The sequence below is a fragment of the Triticum aestivum genome, chromosome 2B, assembly GCF_018294505.1.
Source record: "Triticum aestivum cultivar Chinese Spring chromosome 2B, IWGSC CS RefSeq v2.1, whole genome shotgun sequence".
In the NCBI taxonomy this organism is placed as follows: domain Eukaryota; kingdom Viridiplantae; phylum Streptophyta; class Magnoliopsida; order Poales; family Poaceae; genus Triticum; species Triticum aestivum.
The window spans coordinates 199,198,828-199,204,360 of NC_057798.1; positions in this window are offsets into that span (position 1 = coordinate 199,198,828).

Consider the following 5,533-nt stretch of genomic DNA (forward strand, 5'->3'; position numbering starts at 1 on the left):
CAGATTGTCTTCGGCATTACAAGGCGGGTTCCATCTCCGAATACTTCATAGAAGATCTTGAATAAAAGGATCGTGTCCGGCTCTGGAAAGTAATTTTTACATACCACCATAGAGAGTATAATTTTCCACGAATCAAATCTGCTGACAATTTTTCACGACATGATATCATAACACAGCCTGGTTATTATTTGAACTGTTTTCCTCAACCAGCTGCTGCGCATATAGCGAGGCGGTTTTCTTTAGCACGTCTTGTCGAAGCAGAGATCGTGTCCCTTTATCATGGGATTCTCATCAATACGGGTACGAGTAACCCAACCGCACCACCAATCGTGGCACTTGGGGAACAAGTGAGTTTTACCAGGCAAGCGGGGAGGTGCACAATTTCTACCACCTCTATAAAGAGATAAGGACTCCTCTTTTTCACCCACGCCTTCTTCTCCCTCTGCTCATCCATTCCCTTTCGCTCGAGCTCTAGCGCCCAAGCGTTCGTCTTCTCCACCCAAAGAGGTCTTCTGAAAATGTCCAGATCCGGAGCAGGAGGCAAATGGATGGCCTCTACTGTCTAGGAGAAGGATATCAAAAAGCATTGGGAAGCCGGGTACCTGGCCAAGAAAATCGGCCACCGTCTTCCGATGGTGGGACAGATTGTCCCCACTCTGGAACCCCACGAGAGGGTTGTATTCCTTCCTCATTTTGTCCGCGGGCTAGGGTTTCCCCTTCACCCATTTGTTCGCGGCATCATGTATTATTATGGGATCGATTTTCACGATCTATCCCCCAATTCCTTCCTCAACATCTCGACGTTTATCGACGTGTGCGAGGCCTTTCTCCGCATCTCGCCACACTTCGGCTTATGGCTGAAGATTTTCAATGTGAAGCCCAAGGTAGTGAACGGCAAGCACGCCGAGTGCGGAGGCGCCATGGTGAGCAAGATGCGCAAGGTCACATGGCCAACAAGCACTTTCAATGATTCTGTCAAGGAGTGGCAGCAACAGTGGTTTTACATCACTGAGCCATGCGGCAAAAAGTGGGCCGCTGCTCCCGAATTCCGATTCGGAGCCCCCCTGCGGCTTACGTCCTGGCCCAAGAAGGGCCTGGACTGGTCTTCGTCCGACGAATTGTCGGTACTCCAGACATGCGTTAAAGCTATGGAAGACAAGAACATCAAGCTTGTCAATTAGTACAGGTGATGTTAGTTCGCCAGATTCTTCCTTGTCAGCACCGGGCTTGCAATTTATGGGAATACGACCCAGCCTAGCACCAGACCCTGTGGGCGCTCTATGGTTCCTCGCATGAGGACATCTGGAAGGTGCTTTTTAAGTCCGGAAAATCGTGGCCAGACTCTGCCGAGGACCGCGGGTACAAACTATCCCGCCCTGCAAGTCCGGTAAGTCACCGCCATGTCTGGCAATTCATATGCTTCATTCGCATATCCTGAGGAAGATGCTTAATGTGCTCTTCACAATTTTCCTAGGGCTGGACGAAGAAGGTGGGATGGATCCACTGTCCGGCCCCATTGCCGGAAGAACCGGTCGGCCCACTTCTGACGAAGATGCTGGTCCTGGCGCCTTAGAAGACGCCGAAGAAGAAGGCCGAAAAGGAGGCCCAGGAGACCAGGGGCGGCCTTCGTCGCCGTGGCGCTTCGGACACAAAATCTGAAGACTCCCATGCCCATTCTTCCTCCGAAGAGGACGAGGAGGAGGAAGAAGATGAATCCCCCGCAGGGGGAAGAAAGAAAAGGATGGCCTCCTCATCCTTGGAGGCCAAATCCCTAAGAGGGGAAAAACCCCACTTCCAGAGGCGTCCACAACCGCTGCCGATAGCAGCCCGGAGTGGGATCCCAGGGCCCAGCCCCTGGTGAATTCGTGAGTATGCAATGCTTGAACACGCATATGCGTCCAGGCGCATCGTAGCATAATATTTTAATCAGAGCCATAGTTTTTGTAGTCCGGCGAGGTCCTGCACCGAACAATCCTTGTCGGAGGATTTGCTGAGTTTGAATGCCATAGAGAGCAAGACACCACCATAGGCCCCTTCCCCTAAACATAAGAATGACACCGAGGTGTCGTCCCAGAAGGACCCAGACCAAGGATGGGGGAAGACCGTAAAAGCAGTGCCAAGAGGCCAAACTTCAGGGGCCGGATATATGGGAGCGAAGGCTCCCATGAGCGTCGACGGCGGGGGCGATCTCGAATTCGGCCCACAACCGGACATAGTCCTGGAGACCTTTAAGGCTCTAGACTCAGGCAGGTAGCCTTCCTTGGCTGGAGGGTGTGTGCCTGTTCTGCCGTCAACCTCCGTCCAACTAGAGGTGCAGGACAACTTATCAACAGTGCTAAAAAGTGCTTCCATCGTCGATGAACACCGCGCCCTTATGGGTGCGGTGATTGAGAAGATTCAGTTTGCTGAGAGTGGACTGAATGAATCCTACATCAGCCTTATAAAAAGCTTTGAGGTATGTTTTGTGAGGTTTTGAAGAGTGTCATAGTATAGATAGTAGCCCCTGATACACTGTCCGGTGAAAGTGAAAACCAGACAGAGGATCAAATTTATGCTCACAGGAGACTCTGTTGATGACATCTATATCTATTTTTTTAAAAGCAGGCGTTTGTGGCGACTGCTGCCTCTCATACTTCTGAAGTATCCAGACTGAGGTAGAGTCTGGAGCGGGCCGAAGAAGAACTTGGCCGAGTAAAGAAGCAGTTGGAGGATAACCAAGGTATACAAAAAACCTTTGTTCCTTCAACACAAATGAATAAGTGTGCTTGATGAAAATATTTTTATTGTATGCTCTAGGGGCGATGGCCGAAGTTGGGGCTCTTAAGAAGGCTGTGGCCGAAGCCGAGAAGAAGGCAGCCGCGGAGCAGGCTCTTCACGAAAAGCACGAGGCCAGGGTCATTGAAGCTGAACGAGAGTTTCAGGATGCCGTTAAGAAAAGCGAGACTTTGGAGCAGAGGTTATCAGGGAAAGAATCTCAACTCGCCCAAGCTCTCCAGGATGCAAATGATGCTCGGGAAGAAGCCTAAGGTGCTCTGAAGGAAATTCAGGAGGCGAGGAAGATTGCGGCTGGTAATGCTTTTTCTTATACAAAGCGGTCTTTATTTTGTGAAAGGAGAAAATCAAGTTGATAAACTGAATTCTGATTTCTCCAGGGGTGTTTGCGGAGCTGCCACGCAGCATATCTGATGCCTCCCAATTCTACCGAGCCGAGGAAAATAAGACTGCAAAGAAACTCTTCTGGTCGCATTATTTGGCGCCGAATTATCCGGTGCCATTTACCGATCAGCTGAAGCAGCTGATCGATCTGCACAAGGCGGCCGAACTAGCCATGAAGGATTTGATTGTCCGGCTATGGCCTGCCGAGCCAATTCCAAGCAGTTATTTCGGGCTCGGGAAGCGGCTGGTGAGTGCCTGCCCTCGACTCAAAGTCATCAAGCGGCCGGTCTGTAGGGAGGGTGCACGGATGGCCTTTGCCCGCACAAAAGTGCACTGGGGAAAGCTAGATAATGAAAAGTTGATGACCGAGGGACCGCAAGCCCGAATTATATTATGATAGTGTCCTGAAAGGAGCCCGCCTTGTGGCTGAGAAATGCACTAAGGACATGGTATTTCCATGAGTACGGTCATGCTGTCCTTTGTAATGCTAAAAAAGGTCATTTCTATTATTTATTGCCTGTTTATGTGAAATTTTTTATCATGTGCGGCCGTTTGAAATATATTAATCCTGAGAGTTGGCCAGTCGTTGGCTTCTGCCCCCACGTAGGAAGTACGGGGTGTTCGGGATAAAACTGAGCACTCTTTATCCCATTTTTGGGTCCTTGAAGGAGGTGTTCAGCACAACGAACCAGGCAATCAGAATATAGGGCTTTATCACTCTCACTTAGCCATAGGAGTTTGTAAAAAGTATGGTAGGCGCAGCCCCTGGTGTTCGGAAGACCGTACGAGGGGCTCTATAGGCACCTGATCGGGAGAAAAACCGATCCATCGCACGCTGCATTGGTTATGGGATTATGTGAAATTAATCTTTAAAGATTTTACAACCTATCGAACAGCCGACTAGCTCTCGCCGCTCGTCCGGAAGAACCGGGACACAATCGCAGTAGTTCTCCCAGCGCTACCTTAGCCGATATAGCGGAACGTAAGGTACCAAAACATGGGAGCCGGGCAAACCCAACTATTGACCCAACACATGATTCGGAGATGATGCATATAATGCTATAAGTTTGGGGTGCCGAACAACCGAGAAGGTGGTCGGACTTTATTGCCATATTATGGGTACAATGAAGCCCCTGGCGTATTAAGGCATGACACGATGTATGTATGCCGTTATGACGAAAGGTGTCAATAAGAAATGATAGCAGATAAGCATCATATAAATCTACATGTTCTATTCGAGTAATACGTCTATGCGTATGAGTACAGGTGATGCTATAAAAAGAAGTATGATGGCGGAACCTGCTGAGACCAGGCGGGAAGAAGCTGTGTACGGATCCGGAGTGTATCTGGATTGTCTTCGAGGGGAATATCTAGGGATTCTCTTACACGTCTGAGCTGATTCCCTGTCGCTAGTCCCGTCCTACGCAAAAGTGAACCTGCAAAGGAAATGCGAAAAGTATTTGTGTGCCACAGAGCGGTTGAGCTGCGCAATGTGGCCCTTCCTAGCTTTTGCCAGAGTATTTAATTGAGCTCTGGTCAAGCCGAGCTATCGTGCCATGAAGTAGTTCGGACTCCTTTATCGGTGTCTGGGAGCTTGGCCGTCGACTCAAGGTTTGGTTGAAAAGTGCCACTCGCTGCTTTTGCTGTTAAAGCGGCAGTATACTCTTCGGCGCCGAGGTGGAGTTCGGCTTTGCCCTTAATTGTGATGACGCCACGCGGGTCGGGCATCTTGAGCTTGCCGTAGGCATAGTGTGGTACCGCATTGAATCAAGCAAACACGGTTTTCCCCAGTAGTGCGTGATAATTACTGCAGAAAGGGACGATGTCGAAGACTAACTCTTCGCTACGGTAATTGTTTGGTGATCCGAAGACTACCGCCAGAGTGATGGAGCCTATACAACTGGCCTCCACACCTGGTATAACACCTTTAAAGGAGTTTTAGTGGGTTTGATCATTGAACGATCGATACCCATCTGGCGCACCGTGTCCTGGTACAGCAGGTTTAAACTGTTGCCTCTGTCCATAAGGACTTGTGTGATGCAGAACCCGCAAACTATTGGGCCGAGGATAAGTGCGGCTGAATTGCCCTGGTTGGGATTGGCCGGATGATCTGTATGATCGTAAGTGATTGGCCATAGTTTGTATTGTGGGGCGACTTGCTTCGCTGAGTCGACATCCCGAAGAGTGTACGTCCATTCCTGTTTGGGGATGTGGATGGCGTTTATCATGTTCACCGTTTTGATTTGCGGGGGAATTTTTTTTGTCCTCTTTTGTTTGATGATCTAGGCTCCTCGTCGTCTTCATTGCTTTGAGACCCCTTCTCCTTGTTTTCGGCGCCTGACCTGCCGGCTTGTTTGAAGACCCAGCATTCTCTGTT